This window comes from Arachis hypogaea, chromosome 11 (assembly GCF_003086295.3).
Source record: "Arachis hypogaea cultivar Tifrunner chromosome 11, arahy.Tifrunner.gnm2.J5K5, whole genome shotgun sequence".
Taxonomy (NCBI): Eukaryota; Viridiplantae; Streptophyta; class Magnoliopsida; order Fabales; family Fabaceae; genus Arachis; species Arachis hypogaea.
In genome coordinates this window covers 131,823,935-131,844,829 of record NC_092046.1, presented here as the reverse complement: position 1 = coordinate 131,844,829, position 20,895 = coordinate 131,823,935, and the positions used below count along the sequence as shown (strand labels likewise).

At 30.7% G+C, this 20,895-nt stretch overlaps 1 long non-coding RNA gene across 1 annotated transcript; it reads left to right on the top strand.

The window, feature by feature from the left end:
* Positions 1 to 7,706: 7,706 nt before the first annotated feature.
* LOC112721814 (uncharacterized) lies at positions 7,707 to 9,891 on the top strand. The gene is made up of 3 exons (XR_011867100.1): positions 7,707 to 7,852; positions 7,932 to 7,992; positions 8,137 to 9,891. It is a non-coding gene; the product is annotated as an uncharacterized lncRNA (long non-coding RNA).
* The last annotated feature ends 11,004 nt before the right edge of the window (positions 9,892 to 20,895 follow it).

Below are 20,895 nucleotides of genomic sequence, written 5' to 3'. Positions count from 1 at the left end.
GATGCTAAATGCTTGATTTATGAGCAATTTTAATTAATATTCAAAACTCATTTGATATCATAACTGATTTACTGCTCAAACATAGACAAAAATCTATCCAAATATTTTCCAAATATTTCTTGTTAGTATATCAGAGCAAAAAATGATGGAAAAAATATTTGAAGTACACATGATCAAAACAAGGCAGTTTACACAATTTAAAGGAACTGCCAAAAATAAGTTTTCAAACCAACAAGTCTATCCAAATATGCTTATCCAAGAACCCTAATTCATTGACATCTATGACCCCACTCACAATGTCACCATACACATGCTCAAATTCCTGCAATGCAGGAATAGAACACTTCTTCCCTAACCTGGAAACGACGCCGGCGATGCAGTTCAACTCGTCGAGCTTCTCGGCGAGAGCAAGGTCGAGGAGATAGGAATGGTCGGAGGAAACGAGGCTCCTAACAGCTTCAGAGGTCAAGATCTCATTCATGAGCCTCGAGATCTCAGAATCCGAAAGGGATTTGTGAAGGTGAACCGTTTTGGACATGACATTGACTACTTCAAAAGAAAGAATATCAATGGTTACCTTATCGTTGTTCTTGATGGTGCTGTTATGTTGCTGCTGCTTCCTCTTTCCGAAGAAGTTTCTAGAAGAAGCGCGTGCTTGAGGTTGGAACTGACTTGGTTACCCATCTTCACAAACCAGGCCTCTGCAATCATGCTTCCTCCTCTAAAATTGGTCTTCACTGAATTAATATTTACCAAGTGTTTTTTATCTTTTCTTCATTGACATGGTTCTCATCATTGACAATGAATTGTGGTCTTAGAAACATTGAAATTAGGGAAAATTAACCAGTTTAAGAGACTAGCATCAACTGCAACTTGAGGCAACAGAGGTTTAGACTGAAGGACACTTGATTTCATGCTGAAACAAGGTGAAAAATTCGAGTGAGCTTCAGTGGTGGTTGGAACGTTCTCCTTCCTCCTGTGCTTACTTCATGGAACTTTTGCTTTGATTGCTTTCCACTGAGTTAGGTTCTCTACAGGGCTCAGAACAGAATGCATGTTTGTGCTTCTGTCTCTTCCACTCGCATCAATTGGCATCTGATTCCTTGTCCTGTCTTTGGCCGCAGAAGAGTTGGACGAATCGGACAACTCCTTCTGTCTGTTGTTTTCACCATATGCTCACAATCATATCCATCATCAAACTCTTCATCATCCTCATAGTCATCGATGTCAAATTCCTCATAGTCTACATCTTCCTCCTCGCTGATATCTTCGCTGCAGTTATAATATCTGTAATTTGGAGGGTATGTCACTGTTAAGGATGCATATCCTTCTCCAGAGACGGAAGGTGAATTCGAGTTCTTCTTTGCTGGTTCTGCAGCATTGTTTTGGTGTTCTTCTTCCTCGTTATCTAGTACCTTATAAGCTGTGGGATCAGGCTCATATATCTAAACATTCAGATAAAATGTAACTTTCTTCTTCTTCTTGCTTTTGACATTATTCTGCTCCTTACATTCATCTCTTTTTCTAACAAATAAATAAGTGAATTCGTTGATGAGTAAATAAACAATCTAGTCTAGTGTATGCAAGAAAGAGTAAGGGGTGGACTAATTTACGAACATTTTTAATGGACAAATGTGGAGAGAGGACCAAAGCGGTGTCGTTTTTGGAGAGTGTGAAGAGGGATGTAAGGTTGGTAGCTAGAATTTCTGAACGGCAGATGAAATCGGTGTAGGAGAGGTGGCGGCTGGTGGCAGAGTCGATGAGAGCGGTGACGGAGTCAGACCAAGGTGAGTTGCGACGGAGAGAGAGAACGTATGATGGCCGCAAGGACTAATTTGTTCATTAAAAATTTGTTCTCCATCCACATCAATAACCAAAACGGACACATGACACTCTACCCTTCCAGGTCAACATGTTCCGTTACCGTTTTGAACCCCAACTCGACGGAGGGATCTAATTGTCACGCATTTTATAAGGTGAGGAATTTAAATATATTTTTAAATTTTGAGGGACGAAAATGTCTACGTTTAAAAAGGTCAGGGACCTATTTATCTTTTACTCTAAATAATATAATTATAGAACTAATGGATGTTTATCAACCCATAAAAAAACCTTTAACTTGTAATTCCATATACAATATTCACACAAGTCAATAATAATATAATAATATCATCGTTGTCATCATCATGTAGTGTCCATCGTCCTTTTTTCACTCTCCATTCTTTACATGTGCTCTTGAAGGGACACAAAGGTAATTTTCTATTTACCCTACTAATAACCATGGTGTATGTTTGTGTTGTCAAAAGGGTAGTGTGACAAGTTTTTAGAAAGAGAGTAATTGAAGAGACAAGATTTGACATGTTTAATTTTGGGTGCACATATTTTTAGTGAGTTTAATTTTGATGTATTGACAGTATAAAATGTGTTTTATACAGTCGTGTAATTATATTTGATCTTTTTGATGACAATTCACATCGTCTATAAAAAGTAATTATTTTTGTTAATGTAGTGTTACGTCATTAGATGTAAATATAAAATTATTTTACATTAACATTACATTAAAATTAAATTTATTTTTAATTTCCCGTTATAACAAAAAGTAACATTTTTTATTACAATTTTCATTCTTAAAAAAAAATCAATTCTCCCAAAATATATATTCTCTCTTCTGCACCATAAAAATGGCAGTATTACAAATGATATTTTGACATCAATATTTTTTAAACAATTAAATATAATTTTTTTTGTTTTATTAATTAAAAAATTAAATATATAAATAATTAATAACAAACTATTTTTATAAGATGTCAAGAATATGTGGTGTTTGAATAATATTTTTTTATAAATATCTATATGTACCCAGAGTAATATTGACAGATATATTGATATAATATTTAAATTAAATATATATATAAATATTACTGTTAATTTAAATGTATGTAAATACGTAAAGTTATATGTTTTTTTATTGGTTAAAATATGTAACTACATTTTTATATTTGTGAAACTGAATATATCTAAGTCATCCAAAAGAAATATATTAAAATAAATAAATATTAATAAATTTTTGTGTGTAAAGTTAATATTTTTGGAGAGAGAGCATACATTCAAAAAGTCAAAAAATAAAAAAAATCATACAAGGTCCAATATTATCTTTAATAATTAATTAACATAAATATAATTAGCCTATTTAATCAATACATCATTTACATGTTACATAAGATAAAATATACTACATTTTACTTGTAACATATCAAATCTTGTCTCTTCAATTACTCTCTTTCTAAACACTCATCACACTACCCTTTTGACAACACAAACATACACATGTTGAAGAATCTTTCTTTCTACATCATAGAATTCACCAATAACCATTCCATTGTTTTTTCACATTATTATTCTAACGAATTCTTCTACTTTTTTTCTTGTTCTTACAACACACTTAGACTCTCTCAAGAAACGCAAATGTCGTAACCCTAATTCGATCAACTTTTTATCTTGTCTTGATGAACACAATAAGATCATGTTGTACACATATTTTGCTTCTTTATGACCCTTTTTAGCTGCCATATCCAAAAGTCTAAGACCTTCTGCATTTTCATTCCCTAAGCATTCTCGCAACCCTTCTCTATACAAGCTCTTTGTGTTTTGATTCTCCTTGCAACGCTTCAAGAATAACAATTCTTTATCGTTAAAAGACTTTGGGATGAAAGAGTTTGTCCAGAGAGACTCGTCGAAAAACATAATTGTCTTCCGCAGCTTCAAGAAGATCTTTGCAACTCTTCTTTACGTTGTGGAGGTCAATGAATGAATGAGAGGCTACACTTGCAACTATCTTTACTAATAAATTTTTTGGGAACAATTTTATGGTTGAAGAAGAAGATGATCTACTCTTTTTAAACATTGGTCTTTGCATGTTCTTGTTTATGCTCCTCATTATTTTGAGGTTGTGTGTTTTGAAATTTGTGTTGTGTTCTATTTATAGTAGATGATATAATTATTATTCTTAGAAGTTAAGGTTATGATTTATTTAAAGATAGAATGGTTTCAAAAGGGATTAGAAAAATTGGACAATATCAGAAAAGATTTTTGAGAATATTATGCAAAATAGGAAAGTGATTCTTCCAAATTTTTCTGTTAATTAATTAAAGATATCAAATTATATTGGTAATAACGATATAATACGTCGGTTAGTTGAGGGGGAAAACAATATTTTTTTCCTAGTCAAACTACTCGAGTTAAATTAATTTAAACCACATATTTTATAATTGGTTTTGTGAAAGAGTTTATAAACAATTCAGTCGATTATCTTTTACGATTTATCTTGAATGAACCATATAAGTGCAGAAAATTAAATAAAGAAATATACTAACGAAAGCTAACTTTACTAGAATGAAAGAAACTAAGGAAAGAAAAACCCTATATCATTTTTCGCTATCCACATCCTAATCTAAACTAATCAAAATCTGTAATCTCATTCAAACTAATCAAAACATAATTCCCACAAAAATAATATATTTGTTTGGATTTAATTTGATCTTAATTTTTAATAAACGACGCTTATTCGATTGAATTTTTTTATATAATTTTTAAAATAATCTAATTTGAAGAACTCTATAATTATATTATATATACCAAAATCTATTACATTCTATTATATATATCTAATTTTACAACCAAAATGTGTTACATGTCATTTTCTTAGCAATTGAAATCAACTTTTTTCTTCCAAAATTAAAAAGTTCTACCTTTCTTTCTACTAATTTTACAACCAAAATGTGCCACATGTCACTCCCTTATTATAATTAAAATCAAATCTTTTTCTCCAAAATTAAAGAGTTCTTCCCTCATCCCTACTAATTTTACAACCAAAATGTACCACATGTCATTCCCTCATTGCAATTGAAATCAAATCTTTTCCTTCAAAATTAAAGAGTTCTCCCTTCTTCCATCTTCCTTTATTTATCCCTCACATTCCTTCAACTACTCTATCTCTTTTATATATCATTATCAACGACTAATTATAAATTTAACAATAAAAATGTGCAACATGACATTCTTTAATTATATTAAAATTAAAATTAAAATATTAAAATTGAAATTAAAATACAGCTATATTATATATTATATTATATTATATATTATTATCTAATTTAATAACAAAATATGTCACATGACATTCTTATTAAATTTGAGAGAAAATATTTTTCTCTAAAATTAATAAACTTCCTTCCTAAATTCTCTCATATATCTCTCTTTTTTTTATTTCTCTCTACCCTTTTCGCTCTATATATAATTCTGATATATTTATATATTATTATCTAATTTAATAACCAAATGTGTCATATGACATTCTCTTATTCAAATTGAGAAAAAATATTTTCTTCCAAAATTAATAAACTCCCTTTTTAAATTCTCTCATCTATTTCTCTTCCTTTTCTATTTCTATCTACTCTTCCCACTCTATATATAATTTATAATTTATATTTTATACTAGTAATTTGACAAATCAAAATGTGACACCAGATATTTTATTATAATTAAAATAAAATTTTTTCTTTCAAAATTAACAAACTCTCTCTCTCTTCATCTTTATCTTTCTCTCTCTTTTCTCCTATTCTCTATTTTTTCTATCTTTTTGTTCTAAAAAAATAAAATTAACAAAATAATATAATTCAAATAAAAAATATTATTATTATATACATATTTTCTTAATTTTAAATTTTCACTGCTTATCTTTCTAATCTATATTTTCATTTCTCTTCTTTCAAAAATTTATTAAATATAATTTGAAGAGAATACTAATATTATGATTAAAAGTTAAAATCAAGATTCAATTGTTTAAAAAAAATTTAATTTTGAGTTAATTTTATAACTATCAATATAATTTTTTTCATGCTAATATCTAATTATATTTTTATATACATAGAAAGAAAATAAATATTATTTTTAAATATCAAGCATAAAAATTAATTATTTTTATTTGTGCAACAAACTTAACACCTAATCAAAAGTATACAAGTTAAATCGTTTCAAATTTTTTATAACGAATATTAAAATTAATTATTAGTAATAAATCAAACTCTTTAACATGAAAATAATAACTAAAAATCTTATTATTTGATTTTTTTTATCTACGAAGACCCTAGTCTTCTTAGCCGATGGAAACTTTTGTCCCCTACGATTTTTTTGTAAAAATAGTTTAATTCTATAAATTTTTTGTGCTATAATCTATAATATCAGGACAAAACTAGCATAATTTTAAAAGATTTATATTCCCGTAATGTAATTACGAGTAAAAATACTAGTTAGCTACTAAGATTAGACACTAATATAAAATACATAATAAAATATAAAATATATATTAAAAATAAATTAAATAATATATATTTATATACAAATACATAATAATTAATTTTAGTGTATAAAAAATATTTTTATAAAACAATATTTTTATAAAACATAATTTATTTTAATTTTGATGCTATTTCTTTTGTCGTGAACCGCATAAACCATCTTTTTTTCAAGAGTAAAATCCCTTTTCGGTCCCTAACCATTTACGAAATTGACCTGGCGCCCTCTCACCGTTGGTAATTAACAACGCGGTCCTTAACCATTCTCTCCGTGTGACCAAAAGGACCCTCTTACCGGTACTTCCGGTTAAGAAGGTCCTTTCGGTCACACGGAGAGAATGGATAAGGACCGTGTTGTTATTTTCTAATGGTGAGGGGACAGGGAGGGATTTTACTTAAAATTGAAAAATAAATAAAAAAAGTATTATTTTAAGTTTTGCATCTAATGCATTCTGCCCTATTTTACATGTGAACGGAGAGCAAACAACGTTAAAGTTAATAGATAGTACGAAATCATTAACAACGAGACTTAACACAAAATTGATAATTATTTGAGTTGATTAAGCATTATTATGTCTTGGATTTAGGGTTTTAAGAACGACATGTATGTTCTATATTGTTTAACCTAAAAAAAAAGTTAGTTCAAGATTATTATTCTATACACTTTTTTCTAAAAAAAATTAAACTGCTTTTCTTATAAGTGGAATTAAATTCATCAACCATAATTTCAATAGTAGGATTACACGTAGAGACTAAATATTCTTTTTAGATTTTTAGAAGTGATATTTATTTCATTCAAATGTTCGTGATATGACGAATTAATTTTAATTTAATTTTACGTATTTTAATTTTGTTTATTTAGTTACTAATTTGAATTTTATGTGAGAGGATTTAGAATTTTCTTTATTTAACCTAAAGTTGAGTGAGTTTCTTCGATTTAATTTTCAAACCAGTAAACAAATTATATTGAGGTATTTCTTTTTTGTTGCATAAAAAAATTGAATACAAAGAGAATCAGTTGATTTTTTATTCAATTTCTTGATGCAACAAGAAAGAAATACCTCAATCTAATTTGTTCACTGGTTTTGAAAATTAAATCGAAAAAAGTCACTCAACTTTAGGTTAAATAAAGAAAATTCTAAATCCTCTGACATAAAATTCAAATTAGTAACTAAATAAACAAAATTAAAATACGTAAAAATAAATTAAAATTAATTCGTCATATCACGAACATTTGAATGAAACAAATATCACTTCTAAAAATCTAAAAAGAATATTTAGTCTCTACGTATAACCCTACTATTAAAATATTTAGTCCCTATCCATTTATAAAATTTTCCATTGAAAATTTTCGAGAGTCCGATTTGGCGGGAAAATAGAAGGCAGAGAGAGAGAGAGGCCATCTTTGAATAGCTGAATCTGAATCCGCAGCTCTTTCTCAAGGAAATTCGCAACACCCTCGACAATGTCGTCGACGAAGCCTTCGATTTCTTCCACCGGTAAGTAACATCCACACACTCTCCCTTCTCTCTCTCCGCTTTCAATTCTGATATATCATCTTCTGTTTTATGAATTCAGAGAGGCATCGACTAAGTTGAACTATGAAGGCTCCATACAAAGATCTGAGGATCTGAAAAAGGTAATTCATTTGCTGAATTGAACGGAATTCTTGCTAGTTAGGGTTACTTTTGTTGTGATAATGGAAATTTTGGAGTATGATAGAGTTGGTAGCTAGAGTATGCTAAGTGTGATTTATGCGATTGGTTTGGTGTTTGTGAAAAAGGGAGTTGATTGCGTTTGGAAGAGGATCCAATCTGTTCTGGACAATCGCTTAGCTATTTGGGAAAAATATTGTCTTCTTCACTGTTTTGCTGTTCCCCAAGGCCTTCATATGCCAAACACTGTATGGTTTCTCTCTCTTTCATTACATTTAATTACTAGGAATTATTGCGAGATATCCATGTCCAGAAAGAAGGATTATTAGGATCTATCATAAGGCATTATTATGCAAGCTAGACATTCAATCAGGTTCTGTCACAGACGAAAACTTATAACTTTCACACTCATCACTTCAAAAAGAAACCTCACTTTTATCTATGTGGCAACATTCTATTTGATGTCAGAGTAAAAATTAGTTCTGTTAACCTGCTACTGCTATGAATAGGCGGTGTGTGTGTGTGTGTGTGAAGTTTTTCTATTATGGGAGTTCTACTCTGTTTGTCATTTGATTCACATTGATACTAGTGCTGTCAGGTGGGAAAGGAATTTGATGAAGTCTTGAATCATGAAATTCAAATATTAGAAAAGCAATCTACTGTCAATGCTCACTATATCAATGAGCGATACAATTATATGAGCAAAACAATTTCCATGTGTTATTTCAGGGTAACTCGAGCTTCTCTTTATCTTTATATTCATTTTTGGACAGCAAGTACTAAACTTAACCATTAGAGACTAACTGTGAAATGCATGCTTCCATTTGGATTAAGTTAAAGGGTACTTCATTTTGTACCTTTATCTATATATGCTATACCTGCATGCAAATGGGCGTTGAATTCTTTGGATATGCATGGCTTAGTTAGCATTTAATTGGTTCAACTGTATGGACTCTTGAAATATATTAAAAATATATATGATTTTTTTTCTATCCAATTGCATAGGCAGTCAAATAATGCACACTTAGGAAATAGTTTCTTTTGATTCCGTGGTTTATTCTTCTTAAATGACTTGCATAATACATATTAGTGTTTTACATGTAGAAGATCAAAGTTTGTGAGATTGAGGGATTGCCAATAGACTAAAATGTGTTTATAGCTTCTCCTAACCTGATCAAGCATGGTGGGGCTACAGATTTAATATGGTTTAGGGTGTCAAGCCCATGAACCCCAAGGGCGAAGCTTACCAAATAATGCTATCAACTTTTTTCCTGCATGATAATGATGATGATTATTGCTATTTCTATTTTTGTATGAAAATAAGCAGGAAGAATTTTGTACTTTATGATGGAAATAATTGTCAAGGTTTGAGCTGATATTAAATGAAGTTTTGTAGTTGACTGATCTATAAATAGGTTATTGTTTCCCATAGAGATTGTGACAACTGCAGCTGAACTTGGGATAAAAATAATAAAGCTAAACGCTACCACAGTTGAAGAATCTGAACAAATGAAAACAAAAGTGGTTTACAACCCAGAGCTGAATCTGTCTTCTATAAAACCTGGCAAGGTTAACCTAAAATATTCCTTGTATTTTCCTTGCTACTTGCTTTAGGCAAGTTGAAATGTTGCATTCCAAACTTCATACTGATTAATTTCTTTTTGTAGATCTCTCGAATATGAATCTAGATGACCTTAAAAAATTTGCAAATATTATGAAGAGTAAATGAAATTATGTGTTTTTCATCAGATCAGTCTTGTTGGAAAAGCTATTTTATTGATCCCTACTCTTTCTTTGTACTAGTTAGTTGGAATTTACCTTTGCAATACTAGGATTATTGTGAGCAATTCTGTGATACTTGAAATTAGGTTAAAAAATGAAATTACAAAGTTAAACATGTGTGACCAAGTGTCTATATATTGGAAATGTTGATTCCTTAACGATGGTACGAAGAAAACTATATTCATTTCAGAAAATTTATTTCTTTTTCTTAAACTAAATGCATTCAATTTAGCTTGACCTTGTTATTGCTTTATAAAATGGTATAATCGTTTCGCTGTTAGCATTTTTATTCTATTTGTAGTCCAATTTGTTAATATAAAAATTAGTTTAGATGGTATGATCATTATTAAGGGTTAACCACAAAAAATTTCTCTGAATTATTCAAACGCGGATAAAAATGCACCTGAATTTTACTATTGATAAAAATGCCTTTAAATAATTTAAAAACGCGACAAAAATGTTTAACAGTTTCAAAAAATGCCTTAGAGATTGAATTTGATGTGATTTTTTTCAAGTATAATTAAAAAAATGAGATATTATTATTCTTAAAATTTTGTAATTTTTTTTAAGTATATATATTTTTTGTGATTTTTTAAAATTATTATTAGTTAACAAAAAAATTACAAAAAAATATATACTTAATAAAAAATTACCAAATTTTAAGCATAATAATATCTTATTTTTTTAATCATGCTTACAAAAATTGTATCAAAATTCAATCTCTAATGTATTTTTTGAGAAATACATATTTAATGTTAGATAATCTTGCAAAAAAAAAATTCATATTAAATATGTATTTTTCAAAAAATACATTAGAAATTGAATTTTGATGTGATTTTTTGCAAGCATGACTAGAAAAATGAGATATTATTATTATTCTTAAATTTGGTGATTTTTTGTTAAGTATATATTATTTGTGATTTTTTAAAAGTATTATTGATTGTTAACAAAAAAATTATAAAAAAATATATACTTAACGAAAAATCACCAAATTTTAAGTATAATAATATCTTATTTTTATAATCATGCTTGTAAAAATTTGCATCAAAATTCAATCTCTAAGGTATTTTTTAAAAATATATATTTTATTGTTGAGTATTTTTGTTGTATTTTAAAATTATTTGAAGGCATTTTTGTTGATAGTAAAATTCGAATGTATTTTTGTCAATGTTTAAATTATTTGAGGAAATTTTTAGTGATTAACCTTAATTATTAATTAATTATATTGATAGTTGGTTTGTTCTTTCGCTGTTTATGAAAATTTATAAAATTTGGGTCTCCAATTCTAATCATCACAACAAACAGACACATTCTGATTTTATTTGACTTGGTGATTCAAGAATTGGAAGTCTCAAATTAAATTAAAAAATATGATTAGAGGAATGATAGGGAGCTAGCAATTTTGGTATTTTGTAACCATCAATTGGCCATCAATAGTGTTTTTAGTGGTGTGAGATTACATCTAATGGTGAAAAATCATTCACTTTTATTTTGATGGTTAAGTGCTGTCCAAAAAACACAAAAATTATTGGTCCCCTAGACTTTTCCATATGATAATGACTAAAAGTACATAAATTAATAATTTTTACAAAATATCTAACACGTGGTATCAGAACTGCCTTGCCATTTTAAAATTAAATTATTGTGTATTATTTTGGTTAATTATTTAAAAAAAATGCACAGTATAAATTTTAGAATGATAATTTTTGTAAATTTATAAAATAAAAAAATTATTGAAGTTAAAATTAACACACTATAAAAAGAGGAAATACCGAAATAATAAATAATAGTCTCTGAAAAAATCTTCCAAATTTGGGATATAATTATTCTTCATATTGGCATAATTTTCCAAAATTTTTATATATTTCTGATTCTTGAAAACGACTTTTTTTTTTTTTTTTTCACGTATTGAAGAACGTTTACGTGAACGTGTTTGGTTTCATTGTTTCAAATTTCAATGGGTGTTGTTTGTTTATTTTATTATATTGAATGCTTGGCCCCATTGTTAGGCTTTTTTACCTAAATGCGCATGTGAAACACTTTAATTTCCAAAATGCACATGGATTGAAATCTTTCTGAAAATGCGCAGCTCCATTTTTTGACCGGCGTCCGCGAAATGAATTTTCATATCATTTCAAGCCAGGTGTCCATAAAATGGGCCAACCATATCAGGTGCAGCTCCCACAAAATGGCTACCCCTATTTTTTTGGTGACAGTAACGAAATGAAAGAAATAACTCAGAGACACCAGGCGCGAAATGGGGGCACTGTGGAGGTGAGGACACTCCCATATTCACTCTATGGTATAGTCATAATTTGATGTAGAAAAGTGGATATTATTGCCCTTATATTAAAAAAGATTTTGTTTAAAATGTTATCTCTAGGTTACTTGTGTTTGTGTGTGTTGCAGAATTATCTGGATAGTTGACCATAATTATCTGGACGTACTTAGGAGTAAAAATTTGCTGATTATGTGTTGGTTTGAATTAGCTTATTTGAGTTAAAAAAGTACTTTTTATAAAAAAAAAATAAAATACTTTAAGTTTTAAACACATTTTGATACATCTTTTAAGAATAAGTATTTTTATTAAAAAAACAAATTCTTTGCTTTTTTCTAAAAGCAAGTAATACCTTGCTTTTAAAAAAAAAATAGAAACAAAAGACGTTTTTAATATTTGAAAACTCTTTTTAAAAAGTCTACCCAAATGTAAAATATATAACTTTTATCTATAAAAAATGATTTTCTTAAAAAAGATAAAAGAATAAATACTTTTTTTTTAAAGCCAATTCAAACTAGTCCTATGATGATTTTTTTGCAGGTCAATTGTATGATTTAGTTGTTGCTCATTATTGATCTGATATTATGCCACTACTTTCTTATAAAATTGTTTTATGGGATATCATCATAGACAGACAATCCATAAGAACTCAGAAAAGCTACTTTGGAATATTGTAATTTTGATGCTAATGAGCTTGCAACTTATTACCTCTTATAGAAGTGACACATTTTTCTTATTATCATGGTAGAAGAGATTGTGGGTTCATTCATATAATTGCATTTTATATTTGCTAGTTCATGCACCTTCACTTAGTGAAATTCTTGCAACCTTACAACCAAAAGTTATTCCTTCTACTTGTACAGTTTCGGATAAGCTGCTTAACTTTTATGCTGCTATATGTTTTGTGGGTATTGTCGATTCATATTACTTACCATTCAAGGGCAGCAAAGTTAATTAAGATATAGTTGAAAATCTAAGGTAGATAATATATTGTTGACAAATTTGATAATAACATTTAGTGCACAAAGAATGCTTTCTCAATTAAGTACTTTGTATTGGATTCAATCTATGTTCTTATTAGCAACTAAGTATTAACATTGTACAATATTAAGCTGGCAAACAATCAGTGCCCCCATTTCGCGCCTGGTGTTCCTAGAGTTGTTTCTTCCATTTCGCTACTGCCGGCCAAGAAATGGAGCTGCGCATTTTCAGAAAGATTTCAATCCATGCGCATTGTGGGAATTAAAGTGTTTCACATGCGCATTTAGGTAAAAAAGCCCCATTGTTACCTTTTTTTTTCAATCCATGCGCGTTTTGGGAATTAAAGTGTTTCACATGCGCATTTAGGTAAAAAAGCCCCCATTGTTACCTTTTTTTTTTCACGCTGTATCGTTGGGTTTACAGTTTAAAAAAAAAAAACTCAAACTTATTATAAATTACAAAATTTGTTTGGAGTGAGTGTTGAACTTGAATATTCCATTTTTTACCAAAACACTTTAAAGCCCCCATTGTTACCTTTTTTTTTTCACGCTGTATCGTTGGATTTACAGTTTAAAAAAAAAAAAACTCAAACTTATTATAAATTACAAAATTTGTTTGGAGTGAGTGTTGAACTTGAATATTCCATTTTTTACCAAAACACTTTAGCCACCAGACCACTTTTGAATTTTTTTAATATAATGTGTCACTGATTATATTTATGCGATAACAGTGGTTATATTTGTATGCAACATCAATTTTTTCGCTGCATATCATATTGTGATTAATACATAATTTATTGAGGAGTAGACACAGCATCCTTGGTAATAATTATATTTAAAGAAATCATATAAATGTTAAGAGTAGTGCTAGGGAGCCAATGGCCTAAACGTACAATGTGTACAATGGGCTAAATCTTTGGTTTATGAATAAAATGAACATCACCTATACACGTACAATGTGTACAATGGGCTAAATCTTTAGTTTATGAATAAAATGAACATCACCTATACTATCCAGGGATAACCATCCGGATACCAGGGATAATAAACATCTCATGTTATAAAAAAGCTAATTTTGGGTTCACCAAAATTCGAACTCTTGACCTTCCGGATCTGGAACTCTAATACCATGTCCTGAAACCACTCATCCCAAAAGTGTAACCTGACAGGATAATGTAACACTAATAACCATATTTCTAATACTTTCTAAACCTTCATTGTACACATTGTACGCTTAGGTCATTGGCTCCCTATACTTTCTCAAATGTTAATATGATATATTTATAATTATTGTAAATGATATAGTAAACTTATCCATAGAAATTTATTATGTTATTCACATATAATTAAGTTAAAATTTTATATTTTAATTATCCCACAGGTATTAAGAAGTAGTATTTTATTTTCTAGTTTTAATATTTTAGCCAATATAGTGAATATTATGTGTTAAAGTCTTTATTCACATATAGATTTTAATGACTATCATTCATATTTATTTTGATATGACTTGTATTAGCATGTATTATGATAAGTTATGGATACTGATGTGCCTATTTAAAGTTGAGTAATGTTAGCATGATTTATTATTTGCAACTGTAACAATATCTGAAATTGTATCTTATATTCAATTGTTAAGTGGTGTCAACTATAAGGAGTGAAAAGATAAGATTCTCTTTAACTTAGGGTGTGCAGACCTGGACTATACTCTTTGTAGGAAAGAGCCTCCTGCACTCACTGATGCTAGTACTCAAGCCGAGGTAACATTATACAAGCGGTGGGAGAAATTCAACCGTTTAAGTATGATGTTCATTAAGTCTCGTATCTCAACTAGTATCCGTGGTTCAATTCCTGATTGCGAAAATGTCAAGAATTACATGAAGGCTATTGTTGAGTTAAGAAATTAACTAAATTAAATTGATGATGGCAAATATTATTTTTTAGTGGGCTAATCACCCAATTAGTTTTGATTAAGTTATGCAGGCCATAATTAGCAAACATAGTAGCAGCAGGTGGGCTGTCTAAACAAAGGAAGCCCAAAGAAATCAAAGTAAGAAATTCAGCTGGGTCAATTGGATCAAAGCCAACCTAAGCCCAATGTAATTCTTTCAAGCTAATCTCTCCAAGTGCTTGCCTCCAAAGCAAGGTTCCTTTTTCAATTTGGACAGAACTCAAAGAAGAGAGAGAATGCTTCGTTCCTAAGTCAATCATCGAAGAAGAAAGAAAGAGAAGGGTTAAGCAAAAATGTTGAGGTCTAATCACCCAAATCAAACCATATCAAGCTAAGACAGAGGCTAAAGGTGATTCATTTTCTTTTACATGCATCTTACTTTTTTCCCTCCTTCTCCAACTCTCTGCTACTTCATTTTGAGATATATGAAAAAAATAATTTCTGAGACACACTGCTGTGAATCAAAGGCCAAGATCGTTTTTTGGGGACTAAGTAGTATCTCAAGGGTTCAGATGTGGGATTGCCATTGAAAACTTTTCTTATTTGCTGTTCTGAGTCTTTTGGTCAAGAAAAAGGGATCTGTTCCAAAATTTCAATTTGGGATTAATGGAAGAAAGTGAACGGCTAAGTTGGTGAAGCATAAAGCTCGAGGGTTGACTTGGAAGAGAGCATCTCAGCAACATGCAAGGAGATACAAAAAGAAAAAAAATTTGTTTCTGCTGAAGTAAGGAGAGAGAACCAAGGTTTGAAGTTCATGTTCTGAGAAGTCTTCTCTGAGAGAATTCATCAACTTGGACAGTGCTTTCTATCAAAGGAGCATTCCGCCAAAATGAGGAACGAAATCAGAGTTAAGCAAAATTGGTTTATCGCATAGCAATAGAGGCTGTTGAAGCAATCAATCTCCTTCATGTTTTACAGATTGTAGTTTTTATTTTTAATGTATATCTTTCTGTAATTTCTTGAGTGTGAAAAAGCATAAAGAGAGAGATCAAGAAAAAGCCAAAGAGTGATACACCTGAGAGAAAAGCCTAGAGTGATTTTAGATTTCTTTAGGTTGTTTATTGTGTCTTGTATCTTGTACCTGTGAGGTACCCCTTTCTTAGTTGGGTAAGTACTAAGAGTGAAGAGTTAGGTAGTAGCATAACCAAGTCAAGTTACGTTAGAACTTGAGAGGAAAAGGATTGTGTTAATCCTGTGGAATTGGTGTATGTAATACTTTAACTATAGTGAAATTTTCACTACTATTGTGGTAGAGACTGGATGTAGGTTGCATTGCACAAGGCAACTGAACCAGGATACATGATGGTGTCAGTTTCTCTTTTTCTTTCTCTGTTCTGTTTTCTGATATTCATGAGACAAAATAAAATTGTCTCATAAATTTTCCGCTGCTGAGTTCAAACAGATTCAGATTGAAAGTTTGTAATTAAAGGGTTATTTCATTAAAGTAAAAGAAGGCCATAGATTCAACCCCCTTCTCTAAGCCTTCTACAACGTTCAATTGGTATTAGAGCCTTTGTCTCAAGAATCAAGCTTCACCGCTTGGAGTAAAGGTCCAATGGCGAATAACTTGGGCACAACCACAGTTGCCTACACTCTAACTGAAGGCCAGTCAAACAATAGGCCTCCCTTCTTCAACGGGAAGAACTATGCCTACTAGAAAGAGAGGATGAAGATCTTCATCTAATTCATTGACTACAACATATGGAATATTGTTGTAAGCGGCCCCAAGATTCCTACAAAAACAAGTGTTGATGTAGTGGTGACTCCAAAAGAAGAAACTAAATGGAATGACGATGACAAGAAGAAAATAGAACTGAATGCCAAAGCCATCAACCTTCTTCACTGTGCTATCAGCTTTGAAGAGTACCGAAATGTGTCTAGATGCAAGACAGTCAAAGAAATATGGGAGAAACTCCAGGTTACACACGAAGGCACTAAACATGTCAAAGAAACGAGGATTGATATGCTGCGAAAAAAATACGAGATGTTCAACATGAAGGACGAAGAAAGTATTGATGAAGTGTTTGAGAGATTCTCAATCATAATCAACAACCTTGATGCTATGGGTACAACCTACTCAGAACAAACCTTAGTGAGAAAACTACTTAGAAGCCTCACAAAGGAATGGAAAACAACAGCCATTGTCCTAGCCGAGAGTAACAATCTAAGTCCCATAACCTATGATGAGCTGAGAGGAAAACTCCTTTCCTATGAAGCCATACACATAAGCCCGGACTCAAAGAAAATAGGAATAGCCCTTAAGTCAAAAATAAAACCAAAAGAGAGTGAGTCTAGTGATGGTTTTTCATATGATGAACTTGTGTTTTTTGCTAGGAGAGTTAGAAGGCTAATGAGAAACAAAGGCAAGTACAAGGGTTCAAGCTTAAAAGAATACAAGAAGGACTTGAGCAAGGTGATTTGTCATCATTGTGAGGAGGCTGGACATTTTAAGTTCAACTGTCCGAAGCTCAAGAAGGAAGAAAAAGGAAAGAAAGAAAAGAAAAGAGTGCACATGGCATCTTGGGAAGATCTTGAAAACGATTCGGATGAAGAAGAAGACTCCGAATGTGAAGCACAAATCTGCTTCATGGCTGGTGATGATCAACTTAATGAGGTAAATTACTATGACTTGTCCATAGATGATTTACATGTTATAATTGATGATCTCACAGAAAATTCTTCAAAACTGCTGGAAAAATACACTAAATGTAAATATGAAAAAGAAATGTTGAAAGGTGAAAATAATTTTTTGAAAGAAAAGGTGAAGAAAACTAAATGTGCTTTGGATATTATTGAAGAAAACAGATTTTTAAAATCTGAACTTGAAAAACTAAAGGGAAAGCACATTGTGGATCTTTCTCAAGAGCTTATTGCTGAAAATAAAAGACTAAATGAAATGATTAAAAGATTGAATGTTGACTTAGTAAAATTTGCTCAAAGTTCTAGCAACTTGGACAAATTACTTGCAAGTCAAAAACCATTGTTTGAAAAATCTGGTTTAAGATATGTGACAAATAATGATGCTATTTTTGATAGATCTCCTACAATATTTCTGGCCTCTTCATCGAAAATTAAGTCCAACATGGACAAATCTGTTTTGGGACATGTTCCCACATATGAAGAAAATTCTGGAAGTTCCTTTTCAAATGAAAATGCTTTGTCTTCAAGAACCGAATCTGTTTCTAACAAGTCGGGTCTAGGCTATGTTCCAACCAATGAGGTTACATTAAAAAAACCAATATTTAACAACAGAACCTCATCTTCAAAAAGCCAAAATATATTCAAAAATTCTAGTTGGAATGCTTTTACAAAAAGAAAAAATAATAACAAAAATTATTTTGTCAAAAGAAATGCACCTCTTCTAAAAACCAGAAAATTTCAGTCATTTAATCATTTCCAGCATCATAACTCACCTCCATTTTAGCAACATGCATCAGAAAATTATTGTTTTAATTGTAAGAAATTTGGTCACTCATACTTACAATGCTTCATTGAAAAAAGAATAGTAGGAAACCAAATTTACAATGTTGTCTATGATTTTAATACACTTTAGCAACCAAGGTGGATTAACTTCAAATGATCCAAATTAATTTGGGTACCTAAGGTTACTTAAAGTCTTAACGCAGATTTGCCTAGCATCCAAGAACAAAAGGGAGACGTGGTACTTGGACAGTGGATGCTCAAGGCACATGATTGGAAGGTCAACTTTCTTCATCAAACTAAGCAAGTATGATGGAGGCTTTGTGACCTTTGGAGATGATGAAAAAGGTAAAATTGTGGCTGTTAGAAAAGTAGGTAACAATCAATCTACTTTCATTGATGATGTCTTCTTGGTAAATGGCTTAAGGCATAATCTTTTGAGTATAAGTCAATTGTGTGACTTAGGTTATTTGGTAATTTTTAAAAGATTGGAATGTTGTGTTGTAAATAAAAAGACCAATGAAGTGTTGTTTATTGCTAAGCATTGTGATAATGTGTATGGACTTACCCTTGATGAACTAAAGGATCAAAATGTAGCTTGTTTTCATTCTAAAGAATCTGAAAAGTGGTTATGGCATAAGAGATTGGGCCATACAAGTATGTTTTAAATAAACAAACTTGTCAAGAAAGGATTAGTAAGAGGTCTTCCTTTGATAAGGTTTGACAAAGACATCACTTGTGATGCTTGCCAAATGAAAAAACAAACAAAGAGTTTATTTAAATCAAAGGAAGACATCTCTACTAAAAGACCACTTGAATTGCTACATATTGATTTATTTAGTCCAACAAGAACTCAAAGCTTAGGTGGTAAACATTATGGTTTAGTAATTGTGGATGACTACTCTAGATTTGGTTGAGTTTTATTTCTTACACACAAAAATGAAGCCTTTTCGGCCTTTGAAATTTTTAGCAAGAAAGTTCAAAATAAAAAGGATTTAAAAATCTCTTCTATAAGAAGTGATCATGGAATTGAATTTGAAAACCATTTATTTGAATCCTTTTGTGAGGAATTTGGAATATCACACAACTTCTCTTGTCAAAGAACACCACAACAAAATGGTGTTGTGGAAAGAAGAAACAGGAGTATTCAAGAAATGACAAGAGCTATGCTTTGTGAGAGCAATGTTCCGAAATTTCTTTAGGCTGAGGCGGTTAACACTGCTTGCCACATTTTGAATAGAACTATCATAAGAAAATTTTTGAAGAAAATACCTTATGAACTTTGGAAAGGTCACCCGCCAAATTTAAATTACTTACATATCTTTGGATGCAAATGCTTTATTCTTAATAACAAAGTTAATTTGGAAAAATTTTATCCAAAGGCATATGAGTGTTTATTTGTAGGATACTCCACAAATAGTAAAGCATATAAAGTTTATTATCAAGATGCTAGAATAATTGAGGAGTCCATACATGTTACATTTTGTGATACTAACTTGGTTCAAAAGGATGTTGAAAAGGAACAAAATCATGAAAATGAGAATTCTGAGCAAGTTGAATCAGAAACTGCAGTTACTGAAAATTCTGCAAGAGACAATTCTGTTTTGTCTCATGAATTTGGAGAAAATCCTGAAACCACCAGTTTCTTGAATTCCTTAGTGACTGAATCTACATCCAAGTCTACTAGACCTCGTAAATGGAGATTCTTAAACAATTATCCTGAGAAATTTGTCATCGGGGACGTCTCACAAGATGTCAAGACTCGTTCTTCTACTAGGAAGGCAAATGAAGAAACTAACATTGCTTTTCTATCTCAAATGGAGCCTCAAAACATCAAAGAATCCCTTGACGACCCCTCTTGGGTAAAGGCAATGAAGGATGACCTTCATGAGTTTGAGAAAAATCAAGTTTGGACATTAATTCTAAAGCCAAGTGGAAAGAAAGTAACAGACACCAAATGGATATTTCAGAACAAGCTTGGTGAAGATAGAAGCATTGCCAGAAATAAAGCAAGATTGGTGGCATAAGGATATGACCAAGAAGAGGGAATAGATTTTGATGAATCCATTGCCCGTGTTGCCCGAATGGAAGCCATAAGACTTCTTCTAGCTTATGCTGCTTTTTGTGGTTTTAAATTATATCAAATGGATGTGAAATGTGCATTCTTGAATGGTGCGATAGATAGAGAAGTGTATGTGGCTCAGCCGCCTGGTTTTGAAAATAAAGAATTTTCTGACCATGTTTTCAAACTATCAAAAGCTCTCTATGGTTTAAGACAAGCTCCTAGAGCTTGGTATGAGAGACTTAGCTCTTTTCTATTGAAAAATAGTTTTCAAAGAGGCACCATAGACACTACTCTATTTATCAAGAATTCTAATGATTCTTTCATTCTAGTCCAAATTTTTGTTGATGACATTATTTTTGGATCAGCCAATGAATCCCTTTGTACTGAATTTGGAAAACTCATGACAAGTGAATT